Source organism: Protopterus annectens, chromosome 3.part0 (genome assembly GCF_019279795.1).
Source record: "Protopterus annectens isolate FY-2018-M chromosome 3.part0, PAN1.0, whole genome shotgun sequence".
In the NCBI taxonomy this organism is placed as follows: Eukaryota; Metazoa; Chordata; order Ceratodontiformes; family Protopteridae; genus Protopterus; species Protopterus annectens.
The window spans coordinates 879,804,618-879,818,993 of NC_056731.1; positions in this window are offsets into that span (position 1 = coordinate 879,804,618).

Here is a 14,376-nt window from a genome sequence, read left to right on the forward strand (position 1 = left end):
TCCATCTCTACAAAGAGGCCAGTCACAAGTGGAGTCTCTCAGGGATCGGTCCTTGGACTACTCCTTTTTAGTATTTACTTCTCTGAAGTCAAGGCCAGTGTCAGTGTTCTCTGGCTGACTACATTTGCAGATGATTGCAAATTAGGAGCTGTCATTGAATCCCACACTGACACAAAATGTTCTCCAGGAAAGGCTGATGCAAACAACTGGTGTTAGAGCCATAAACTAAAACTAAATGCCGAGAAATGCATAATAGTATCCTTCAGGAAGTCATCCACTTCTGGTAACTATTATATTGGCAACACACCCCTTAAAGCTGACTCAGTAGTCAGGGACTTAGGGACACACACAGACAGTAAGATAGCCTTTGACCATCACATGTCTGCTCTGCAGTAGTGGGGAAATCATTCTATGTTGCTCAACTTATAAACAAAGGTGTGGCATCTACGTCCAAGGAAGTCATTGTTCCCCTGTATTTGGCATTCATCAGACATATCGTTGAGTACAGTGCCCCCTTTGGTATATACCTAACCAGGCATATGCAACAGTTGGAACATCCACAGAGTTACCTCACTTAAAGAATACAGGGCATAAGTAAAATGTCCTATGCAGACCACCTCAAGGCATAAGTAAAATGTCATATGCAGACCTCCTCAAGGCCCTATCTCTGCATTCTGTCTCCTACAGGCTGTTGAGGGGAGGTCTATGCCTGGCATACAGGACATTGTTAGACCCCACTGTGATAGACCTCCTCCACATCCACAAAAACAACAGAATTACCTGTTCTAAAGACTTAAACCTTGCCTGTGGTATAAATAGGACCTGCTGCAGAAACAGGTATGTATCCCAGAGAATATCCCGTGTCTGGAACAGGCTCCCCATCCATGTGAAGTATAGCTTCTCTCTAACCAAATTCAAGTGTAACTTGGACAGTTGGATGGGGAACAGGAAATTCATCCCTGGTTTGGCACCTGTGTCTCTAATGGACACAGGCAACCTGTAAATGGTTCATCTCCCAAGCCCCTGTTTACACTTATCAAAGGTACCAGAACTTGCCAGAAATTTGTCATGCATGGTTAGGCTTGAAAAGCCCCTTGTGGTCATTAGTCTTCATAGGTACATAGGTTGGTACTAGGCTATCAGCCCTAGGGCCTATACAAGCCTAGCCATAACAATTCCCTAGCTATTTCTTCCCACACTATTTACTTCCCTGGACCCCTGTCTAGCAGGGCGACTTACGTGATCCCTGGGGTGAATTTCCTTTCTCCCATCCAATCGTCAAGATTCCTTGGACGACTACTTTTTGGGATTTACTTCTCTGAAGTCAAGGCCAGTGTCAGTGGTCTCTGGCTGACTACATTTGCAGATGACTGCAAATTAGAAGCTGTCATTGAATCCCACACTGACACAAAATGCTCTCCAGGAAAGGCTGATACAAACCTATTTAGCCTAGTAAACACTTATGAACCTATGAAGAGCCACTATAGCTAGGGAGTGTTATCCAATTCCCATCAAGAGATGTGCTCTGCCGTGTACTGGAGTCGCACACACTGTATCTCCGTAGTATCAGTTGTGCTCGTCTCCATCAGGTGTCAGCCACAGTCACTGTATTCATTCCTTTACAGAATATAGCAATACTGTCTGTGGATGTCATGCCCACACTGACTTATGGCACTGTGTGTCTTCATTGGTCTGCTGTGTGGCCAGTTGCCATGGTCTTTACTGCTGGCACATCAAACTGGTTGTCATAGCTATGGACTGATTTAGCCCCAGCAGAAGTGGTACCCGGAATGCTGTTTACTACATTGATGCATCATCTGCCTAAAAACAAAGGCTGTTTCCATAGTCATTGCCTTGTGCCAGCAGGAAACAGTCCCATTTGGTAAATATCTACAGCCATTTGTCTCTTGCCTGTCTGCTCTTTAAAAAGGACAAAAGCCTGGGGGCAGATATCAGATATATGACCAGTTGATGGGGATTTTGAAATGAAGGAGATGAGAAAGCCCAACTGCTGTGTAGTGTGTGTGTCTTTCTGTCTCTAATATCATTGCATCATCACACTGAATAACTCATCCACAGAAGCTTTCCCCCTCGCCCCACTGCCAAACAAACAGTAGCCTGCTTTGTAGCTAGGAAATGTTTGCTGATCTCCACTGGAAAGCCTGCAGCTAGAAGCAGCAACCCACACCCCTTCCTCCAGGATGGATATACCAAAAGCTGCGAGTGTATTTAGGGCTTTCATAATTTAGCTACTGATTGACTGATTACCTGGCTTTTGTTAAATATGTAAGTGAACAGCTCTAAGGACCCTTTTTAACCATAAACCAAATATTAGGTATAAGTATGACCAGATATTAGAAAATGGACATTGTTACAGCTGTAAAGAAGACAACAAATAGAATATAGTCATCGCTAAGGCACAGTAACTAAATGACATGCAGCAGAGCATATAAAATTTATTAACATAGGGCATATAACCCTATAAGGATAATGGCTTCTACAAAATAAAACTAAGGAAGAGGTACAACTGCAGGAATTGCCATAACTTATAGTAGAATACAATGCATATAGTCAAGCATGTATTTTTATAGCTGAGATGTATTGAAAATACTGAATATTATTTAGATGTTGAACTTTTTCAGTATGCTGGGTCTGAACTGAACAAACCATGTCTTGTCCAACCATGCCTTAGAATTACAAAAGGTTTTGATTCTGCATAAGCAGAATAAGGTGAAGAATAGCTGTTAGAGATTCTGTGCAATATTTAAAGGGAGGAAGTAATATATGTTGAAATTTAAATTGAATTATACTCAGTTATATAAAGAAAGCTAAATAAACTATGTACATCTTATACTTACAGTTTGGGTGTTATGAAAGACTGTCTTAAAAAAGTTAATAAGTTTGCTTTCTGTTTCTCTTTTGCAGGTTCGGTTTTCACATGCCTTACCATTGTTCTGGGATTCTATCGTCTCTGGATGTAACTTGACATGAAATTATTAGAGGGACCTCACACCACTCTATGTCTTGGTGTGTGCCTGTTGGTTGCATACTTTTATGTTATAGCTGTCTGTTCATTCACTCTAAGACCACTCAACCTACACATTTTTGTAAATCCGTGCTGTACTTTTTAATGACCGTATTAGTAAATGCATCATGCTTTTCAAAGTGTGTCTGTCTGGTATTTGAATTTGTAAGTTGGCAGTTCTGTACTCACTGCTCACTGGCTGTTGCCTGTTGTGATTTCAGTTTGTGTTATGCCAAAGAAAAGGAAATGAAACAGTACATCTAAGATTAGCAAATTCATCCTCATCAACCAACTTGACTAAAGGCATTGACATTTATTCAACTTGATTTTGATAGCTTTGGTAGATTACTAGCACTTCACTTTTATCCATAATGCTTTTGTCAACAAGCTTCCTCTCTAGAACTGCTGTGTCAGATATTCAGCAATCAGAGAAATGGCCCTAGGCAATGCTTCATTTAAATTCTTTAGGTTGTGAGGAAATGCTTTCATTTCAAAGTCTTGTTTCTGTGCTCCTACTTGTTTCTGTTATCTTCAACTTCATGTAATTCTGTTTTTTTTTTAACTTCAGGGCAATTCTTCTGTACACTCTTCTGTCCCTTCCTAAGTCTTAGCAATGCTTTTATACCTTGTTTGTTACAGGCTGTTTCTTGCTGGTCTGCATTTTAGAATTGTTTCCGTTTTTAATTGTGCACTTTTTTATATTAAAATATTGGTAGGAAGATTTTTTTCTTGTTTACTTACAGCATCCTATTATGGTTCACCTTCTGGTTTCTTACAAGTTATTGGTGCTTTTATTATTTTTTTCTTCTATATTGTAAAGCTAACCATTTCTATTAGTTTTTTTTTTATGGCAGTCACTGTTTGTTTAGTTTGCTGTAACAGGTACAAAGAGAAAAGCTTTCAAAAGTGCAGGTGTGGGTGATAAGGTCCCACTTGCAAGACAAGCAGACCTTACATTTGTTCTTTGTAGGCAAGGAACAGTGTAATGAACAGTGTGAGACTGGTGAGTCATTTGTCCTTAATACACAGTTAGAAATAGTAAAAACAAGTTGCTGCTGTCAAGATTTAAGGATAGCAGTGATCCTCCTACCAGTGGGGCCTGAACTGTAAGGTCTGCCCCAGTGCTGTCCTCATCAGGCTCAATGGCTAAATCCCCTGGTTGATAAATCGAAAGGTATGGATAGAGAAGTGCCTTTTAGTATGGCTGCACACTGGTCAACAGGTTGATTAGAGCCCTCCCAGTGTGAAAACTCCAACTGTGGAAACAAGCCACTTACTGCTGTTCATTTGGGGAACATTCATTTACTGGCTAGTAATTACATTGCCTGGATGCCAGCGAAGAATATGTTTGGAGAAAGTAAGAGGAAATCAACCAGAAAATGCAAAGCAAAACCTCTGCCTGACTAGAATCTTGCAGTTATTTACCAAAAACTTCAGATTTCAGCTTGATACAGTAATTTACAGGACAAAAAACGGATGTTTTGAGAAATGTTTAAAGTAAGTGAACCCTGAATGAATATATAAAGTCAAATAACACAAGGCTGCAAAAAAACAAACAAGCTTTAAGTGTCCTCAGACGAACCAAAAATAAAACTGCAAAAATCAGAGGCTGGCATGAAAAAAAGTCTGTACTGAGTATGAGATTTCTCAAGAACCATTTCAAAAATAGCAAATTTAAAAGACAGAGCACAGTAATAAAATCTGACACTTTCTGGTGAGCCAGAGAAATTGGAAGGAGCAGACTGAATTCATTTTATGAAAGTATTAATACTCAACTGGACTGGTATTCCACAACAGAATTTGTTAATTGAATGAGCTCATCATGTGTATACTGTAAATCTTGCTATGAGAAAGCAGCAAAGACCTATGTTAGTAAATATGTAATCACACAAGCAGAAAAAGTTGCTGTTGTAAAATTGTGGAAGAAGAGGAAAGTATTAATAATTGGGGACTGCAGAGTGTTTTTGGAAAGTGATTATTTGCTGTACACAAGGCAGAAGTGAAGCAAGCTTATCCCAGCAATCAGGGTATGCCATGATGCAAGTGTAAAAGTCAAGCTATTTTATCCAGCTTTGTTCAGAATATGTTTTCCTGAAGAATTGAAGACATTTTGGATGCAAAAATGTCTAGGGAAAAAGTAAAAAAGTTTAGCTAACAAAGAGTGAGCCAGCAAGCAAAAGGAGAGTCTGCTTCTTTTGTCAGTTAAATGTTTTCATAGCACCAAAGGAAATGTTTAAGTTGACAGTAAAACATAGCAGCTGACTTAGAAGCATCAAGAGTATCTTTGAAACTGGTGTTTGAAGATGAGAGGCTCAAGAAGAAAATCAGCAATATTTTGAAAGTAGTGAATACATGGGAGAGACTATAAAGCATCAATTGTATTAAATATAGAAGTAGACACATGAAATTTGTCTTTGCAAAAAAGTGGCTGAAGAAAGACTGGAATTTTGTTGACTGTGTTAAACTGGTGGGTGAACTCTAAAGCATATAACCCACTTTATGTCATTATTTAAAAGGACACATAATAGACTAAAGTAGTAACTGTCAATAAAATATTTTTGTTATTATTTTATATAAGAAATCTGTGATTTAAATTGCATGTTGTATTGTAAAGCAGTCTTTTATAGTGTGCAGCCAGGGGTATTTAAATGTGACGTGAGTTGTCTTGTCATTGAATGCTGTATATGTTAAAGATGTTAAAGTGAGAAAGTACTTTTTATTAGTTGTAAGATATCCAGGCTTTTGCACTGTAACAGGGTTAAAAAAAAGGTTTGACAGAAGCAAGCTAAAGTTAATATAATGTGCACTTGGGCTGTTTGGGGTAGGAGAAATAAAAGTGTATTCATCACAGTATATGTAAAACTGCAACAAAAATTCAAGTTTTTATATACATGGATATCTAGAATAATGTCCTTGGTTTAAGATTTTAATTTTTTTTTCTTAATAAAAAAGGTGGTTGACTGATGAAGTCAAATGAAGAAAGGCATGAAAAATGCTAGTTCTTTTATTGATAGCTGTAAAGTCATTAGCTGCTTTGTTTTCCATTAGCAAAGGCTTTCCATGGGAGACAAGAAGTCTACAGGTGCAGGTAATTAATTATGACAGAGCCAGCAGTGTTATCTGGGTGAAATTTACAAAGATTCTTTCATGCATCTTCAGTCAGTTATTGTTTTTGTGGACAACAGAATTCTGCAGGTGCAAGCAGTTGGTCAGGAGAGGTCTGGACACTGCTAAATGTACAAGTTACATTATAATTAACATTTAGAGGTACATTGACAAGCAGTTAAGTAAAAAGTAAATGAAGTTTTAAACTGTGGGAAGTGTTTAAGTTATACAAGTTGTTGCCTCCCAACAGTCTTGGTACTTGAATGCATTTAACGTAACATTACACAATTCAATTAATATATTTAAAAGTAGCCAGCGCAGTTTTTGTCATGGGTAAAAGCCAATATTTACTGAAAGCATGCTAGTCGTTTTTCACATCTGGATTGGGGGATAGAGATAAGAAAAGAATTGATAGAGAATAACTAAAAACATATGATTAATATGCAGTTTAGAGTGGGTAACCTTCATTTTTGAGTAGATAGTGCCTATAGGTGTAGCTGTCAGTTTGGGCAGTTTCTCCTATCTGGAAAGGTAAACATTTCTTGAAAATGTACGTAGTTTTGTGTGCTCATTCTAAGTTAAAAGAGGATGGGGGGGGTCTTTAAAAATATATTTATTTTGTTTGAGCGTTGTCACTGAAGCAAAAACATTCAAAAATGTGATATAGGTTCAGATGGAGAAGTACTGTCATGTATTACAGGTAGAAGTAGCAGCTTTCTGTAATGGCAGGTCTGTCAATGTTATCACAAAATGTAAATGGCTTTACTGGTATACAAAAAAGGAAAGAATATTGAAAAATTATATTAAGATGTATATGGTTCAGATAGGAAGGTTGCAGGATACACATTTGAATAGAAATGAGAAAGAAAGTATTTCAGGATGGACATTCAACAGCATATCAGGGACAAAGCAAAAGGGAAGTAAAAACATTGATTGCCAGAGGCACTCTAGTAGTGATAGAAGAGGGGAATGGGAAAAAGATAATAGATTTGGTATAGTTAGGGGTTATTGTTAAGGGAGGAGAATTAAGCTTGGTTGTATTTATAGTCCATCTAAAACTGACTATTATGGATCTTAAGAAAATGTCTGGAAAAAATAATTAGCTTTCAGAAGAGAATGCTATTTTTGGGTGGGGATTGGATCTTGATTTGCAGTAGTGAGGATGCATCGGTGGGTCCAAGAAGGGAAATATAACAAAAGAGGATAGGTTTTTCAAGAAGTATATGAGAATGTTTGTTATGAAAGATATGCATTCAGTGGTAGGAACTCAATACAGAATTTACATGTTAATCCTCAAGGTACTAGACTTGATAGAAATTGTATTGCGCAGACCCATGTGTTTTTGACTGAATGCTTTAACACACATCTAGTAACCATTTATTATGATGCACCAATAAAAACTAAGATAAAGATGCAGGATAATGAAGTAAATCTGAGACACTGGTGCTTTCCCACTTTCTATTAAAGTGCAAGGAATTTAAGGAATGGGTAGTGGAAATGATTCAAAAGTTTTTAGGGAAAATGGAAATTTCTTCAGAAGGGATAGCTAGTGCTTGGCATAAAATGAAAATTGAGCTTAAAACATAAGATTAGAAATATTGCATAAGGAATAGGAATTATTTAACAGAGCTGACAAAGTTTGAAGTATTGCAAAGTAAGGGAAGTGTCACATAATGAGAAGAGGAGCAACTGCAACATGCTAAAATGGAAAATAAGGGGGCATTTAAATAATATGTACAAGTTTACATAAGTTTTTGTTAAACAACTGTTTAATAACTCCAGAGTGCAAAACCTTTTAGCACAATTACTTAAGCAACTAAAAGCATAAATGGTTGTTGCCAAACATAAGGAGCCTATAACAAAAAAGGGGGGGAATCCAGTAGAGGTATTAGAGATATTTTGGAAAGTTTATGACAATCTGTATAAACTAGCTGAATGTGGAAGTCAAGAAAAGGTTTTAGTGGACATATATGTGTTGGGCGTAATTATGCCAAGCATAGATAAGGCTCAACAATTACTGATCAACAGCTTAACTTCAGGTCTTCCAGTATGAAAACAGAAACTGAGAATTGGCAGCCAGATATTTTGTAGGTTTGAGTAAAAATCAGTTACTGGCTGGTAACTACACTGCCTTGATGCCTGTGAAGAAGAAACTGAGAGAACCTGAAAGAAAATCAGCTACAAAGGGTAAAGAGAAAACTGACTGGGAATAATCTTGTAGCTGTTCTGCAAAAAGCATGCCATGCTCCAGCTTTAGTGTAAGACAGGGCAATAGAAGACAGAACAGTAGTTTCTTCAAGGCTATAAGTTAATGATTTCGGTAAGTATGCAAGTAGTCTTCACATCTGGGGTGGGGAAATAAAGATAAAAAAGAACAGACACCAATTAGTGTAAGCAGAAGCAAAGGCAATACATGCATCTTAGCATGGCTAACCTCAATTTCAGGTAAATTAGGGCCTGTATTAGCAGCTGTCTGGCACAAATGTTCCTATTATATTATAGTTATGTGTGTTTATATTAACTCAGTAGGTTACAGGGGTGTGCATTTTAAAACAAAAAGTCTTGTAAAATGTGACATAGATTCCAGTATTGATGATGAGAAAACTGTATAAAGGATTAACCTGCCAAACATTAATGGCTGCATGTGTTATAAAAGCTGAAAATAGACATTTAAAAAGCTGCCATGTATAATAGGTGGGAATAATGGCATTACCATAATGGTGACACTTCCCATATTATCTTGAAATGTGAATGGTCTCACAGGTATAGACAAAAAGGAAAGAATACTTAATTATATTAAGAAATGTGGAGTGCAAATAATGCTACAGAAGGCACACTTGGAAAGAATGCACCATGTGAATTTGATAAAGGATTTCAGGATGGATGTTCTGCAGAATATAAAGGACAAAGTACAGATAAGTACTTGTTTTCATTTCTAGAGGATCTCCAGTAGTGACAGAAGAGGGAAAAAGATAATGGAAGATTTGTAGTAGTAAGGGGCTTCTGTCAAGGAATGAGGATTATGCTGGCATGTATTTATATTCCACCTAAAACTGCTATTTTGGAACTTAAAAATGGGAGAAATAATTAGCTTTCAGCAGGGAATATTACTTATAGGTAGGGTCTGGAATTTGATCTACAATAATGAGGGTGTATCTGGGAGCCTAGAAGAGAAAATATAACAAGAGGATAGATTTCTCAAGAAATTTGTGAAAATGTTTGGTATGAAAGATGTAAATTCAGTAGTAGAAAACACGGACAGAATTTACATATTATTCCCCAAGGTACAATAACTGGACAAGACTTAACAGAGTGGTGCCTTTAGTCAGTAAGTTTTTTTTTTTTTTTTTTTTTTTTTTTTTAATTTTTATATTATTGGGCAAAAAGGTTGTGATTCTACCTGTTATGTTACCTTAGTGCCTTTCTGTTTATCAGTATTTTGCATTTTTTGGAGTTGCTTAACAGAAATTATATTTCACAGGAACATGGCCATTTAATTGAGAACTCGGATACACATCCAGTAACTGTTTTAGATCATGCACCAAAAATTACTAAGTTACAAAATGCAGAGTAATGAAGTAAAGATGACACATTGGTGCTTCCTCATCTACCTGTTTAAAAGAAAGGAATTTAATGAATGGGCAGTAGACATTATCTGGGAGTCATTATGGAAGATAGAAGGTACTTTGTAAGTTATAGCTAGTGAGTGGGATAAAATGAAAGGAGTTTAAAAATAGGGTAGAAATAAAGAAGATGGGATCTGCTTAAGATGTAATAAGAAATATTTACAGGGGCTGACAAAGATAAAAGTATTTTAAAATAAGGGGAATCTTACAGAACAAGTGGAGACACAATTGCAGGGTGCTTAAGAGAAAATAAGGGAGCACCTGAGTAATATGTATGAGTTTAGAAAGATTGCTGTTAAGCAACTGTTTTTGATAACTCCAGAGCACAAAAACTTTTGGCACAATGAGTTAGGCAAGAAAAAGTAGAAAGTGTTGTTACTAAACTTAGGGAGCCTGTAACAAGAAAAATAACCACAGAACATGTAGAGGTAATAGTGATGTTTCAGAAATTTTATGAAAATTTGTATAAAGCAGAAAAATGGGGAAATCTAGAAAAAGCAGAAATGAAAATATTTACGGACAAACTCGCACTGCAAAATAACCCAAAGTAGAAAAATTCCAACACCGCTGTGTTAATAACTGTGAAAAATAAATCTAGCTTATTCTCACTATCCTTCCAAAAGATAACTAGGTCATCAAAGTATTGCCCGTACAAATGCCAACATTTACCAAATGGTGAGTTAAACAAGTAATTATGTTAACACCACCACCCACTTTTTGAGTTTCACTATGACTAAATCCTGCGAAATTTTTAACTACTTAGACTTAGAACTAAGACATGACCATTCCAACCATTGGTTTACCTCTGGTTTATTTAGAAACCCATCTACTCAAACTCCCTTCTTCATTTTGGCAGCTGGCACCCTTTACATCAGAAAAAGGCATTAGTTAAGGGACAGCTGGTTCACCTTGCTAGGATGATTTCTGGGATTGATTCCTTCATAAAAGAAGGGGAACTTTTAATACAAATCTTAACTCACCATGGTTACCCAGCCCAATTTTTAGAAGGGATTTTCCAGGAGGTGAAAAGAAAAAGGCTGGATTGGTTTTACGTTCCCTTACTAGGTGTTGGTAATGTTATACTGAAAAACAAACCTTCTGAGAGCACTAAATTTAAACATGGGTGCATTCTCACATGCAATCATAAAACTAGATATATCCAATTGATACTAGAGAACTACTGGACAGTTCTTTCAATGGGTGGTTTAAACAGAGAAAAGCAAGGGATTAAACCACTAGTTACTTTTCAGAAGGGATTGGAACTTGAAGAATCATCTAGAAAGGCAAACTGTATTTAGTAAAAACAGCAAAAGTTCCCAGCATATGTCTTAAGTGTGCTGTCATTCCCACTATTGTCACATGAAGGAAGGAGAAAAGATAAAGGTAGTAGGTTATGGAACAATTTTCTGCCCCAAGAAATGTAATTGTGAAACAGAAAGGGCAGTTTGTATAGCACTGTGTACCCAATGTTCTTGTTTCTATATTGGTACAACTGAAAGAGTTTTAAAAGATAGAATTTATGAACACCTAAGGGATATTAAAAAAACAAGACAGTAGAAATCACCTTTGTAAACACATCCAAAACTACAACGATCATGGCTTTAACTTTTTTGTAATTGACATCCTTGATTTAGACCCTAGGGTAGGCCTTGGAATATTAAGTTGGAATTCAGAGTCCGAGTGGCAGATTAGAACCAATGCCACCATACCCCATGGTCTAAATGAGGGTATATCCCTTACCTGTTTTTTAAAACTTTTAGCTAAAATACATATTTTATAAAATTAAGTAAATAAGTCTGTACTGAATGTAATGTGTTTTTGATCAGCAAGAGGCAAGGCTATGCTACCCCCTTTTTTTTATTGTTTCCCTGTTGTGTGACAGGTTTATGAAGATGCACTTTAAAGCAATTGCTTGGGTGCATACTACGTTTTTTCAACATGTTATTTATGGACTTTAGATAACTAGTTTAGATAATTTTGCAAGTTTATTCAATTTTTAATGTTTACTAAGAGATGTTTGGTTTGATGTTACTGTATCTTTAAATTTAAACACCCTTTGGTTACCTTTTCCCGGGCTTGTGTATTTAAATTCAGGAAGTTTGTTACATTCTTTACTTTGATTAAGTCCCTTTTGACTTTGGGATGAAAGTGTCCAGGTTTTACAGTTTTTTTTTATAATAAATGAAGTATTCTGCCTTTTAGATCTTACATTCTTTGACAACTTTGCTGGTGTGGATTATTGTGAGCTGTGGAATAGTTTCTACGTTGGGTTCTTTTTTTGCAGTGCGAGTTTGTGCAGCCCTTTTTTTTACATATTTATGGACGACTTAAACATGCCATGGTTAGGGATAGATGAGGGGTCAGTAACAGTTAAGGTATGAGGAGATGAGATAAAAATGGGTGATGTATAACCAATCTACAGGAAAGTCTCTAGGAGTAGATAATACTCTCGTTCAAGTCAAAGTGATAAAGATCTGGAAGGTTTTAATTTAACAATAGTTCAAAAGAGGAAAGAACCAACATCCTAGAAGAAAAAGTAGTGGTGGCTGTAATACCTAAAGACAGTAAAGACCCATCTAATCCAGCTTCATGCAGCCCCATTTCAATTCTAAACCATGATTATAAAGTGTCTATAATAGCTAAACGAATACAAATATATGATGACAAAATTAATACATATTGACCAGTGTGGTTTTCTGGAGGGGAGGCAAACAAGGTATTCAAGGTACCAGAACAAGGTATTCAGAGGGAAGCAGAACATAGGAAACTGCCACTGTTATTGGTGGGTCATGATGCAGAGAAAACATTCAACAGAGTAAGTTGGGATTTTATGAGTAGGGCAGTTGAAGCATTTGCATTTCCTGATACAATCATAAGGTTAATAGGAAGGATATATGAGGGACTGGAGGCAAAAATCATAGTGGGAGGGTTCCTCTCTAAGTTGTCTGAACAGTGGAACCAATCAGGTGTGTCATCTTTTCACTTTATTTGCATTACATTTAGAACTATTGGCAAAATAAGGGACTCGTAACTACAAGGATACAACAATAAGGATATAATTGGTATGGTGTTCAAGACAAGTTGACCTTATTTGCAGATGATGATATTTTGTACCTGATGGAACCAGAAAAGGACATCTCAGTGTTGTGGAATATTCTGGGACAGTTTTGTTTTCTTTTTCAGAATAGAAAATTAATGAAGATAAAACATCAGTAGCTACAAGCCATGTACCAACACATGAATTGATTCAACAATACCCACATTTATGAGGACATGATAAAATGTGAAGTATTTAGGAGTATGATTTAAAAAAAGATTCTGTTTTGCCAGTTAAAGATATATGGGAAGAGACTGAAAAGATGATACAAAATATAACAAACTAGAAGGTCATGCCTATGGATATGGATAGCAAGATACAAGCAGTAAAAATGTTTTTAGCCCCATTAGTTTTATACACAGATCAGGCCTGTTTTAGCAACCAGAAGAAGGTTGTGGACAGTAACCAATAAATAGTTGAAGAATTGTATTGGGGAGGAGAAGAGGGGAAGAGTCAAGTGGGATAACTTGATACAGTAGAACAAGGAGGTTTAGGGTTACCTGATTTGAAGGGATATTTTAGAACTACAAAGTTAAAGCACTTATACATAACAAGCAGAAAGCTACAATTCGAAGTTGAAAAGGTTGATGATGAAGCAGGGGTTAATTAAAGAAGGAAAGAATGGGATTTTGGACATAGATACAGAGAGTAACAACAGTTGTACAGGATATTATATTCATAAAGTAGCAAAAAGTAAACTAAGAACTAAGCCAATGTGGGAATGGACAAAGGTGATTCTGCTGATAGGGATGATTCCAATAAGTGGTACAGAGAATAGAGGAAGGGGCTGGAATTTACTGGAGGAAGCTGACAAAGGAACCAAGGTATTGGAAACAAATATTTAGAGATGGAGATGTAATAGAATGGAGAGAAATTTGGATTGCAGAAGAGTGATTCATTTCCCTAGCAGGGATTGATATTAGAGTAGACAAAGAGAAAGGAGTATGGGAATCCTGAATGAAATATCTACACTGATTGAGTTTTCAATTGAACCTTGAACAGAAGCTGCTTTTAAAAATGGATAATTAGTAGGGCATATAAAATATTGCACAAAAACTATAGGAATCAATCAGAAGAGTCAAACAAGATTGGTAAGAGAAATTAGATTGTAATTCACAAAGAAACAATAGGAGGACATATATGTGGTTCTTAAGTATGCAACAAAGTCTAAAATATTTAGGATTTTGGCAAGGAAGTGTTTGCAAAGGTGCTTTTATACCCAAGGCAGACTGCAAATAATTTTTTCTTAGATGGAAAATGTTGGAGGTGTGATGGGGAAGTCAGATGTAACTGAAACCATATGTGTTGGGAACATAATGAATTGGCAGAGTTAAAAATTTCCCTACAAAGTACTCTATCAGAAATACTGGGTGAGGAAATGAGTTTAATTAAGGAAAATATTTTTAAGCTGAGATTCAGCATCTTAATACCCTTTTAGGCTGCATTCTGGTGGCTGCCAAAAAAATAATTACTAGAAAATGGAAATCAGAATCTAAACCAACTATACTTGAAGTAGGGAATAT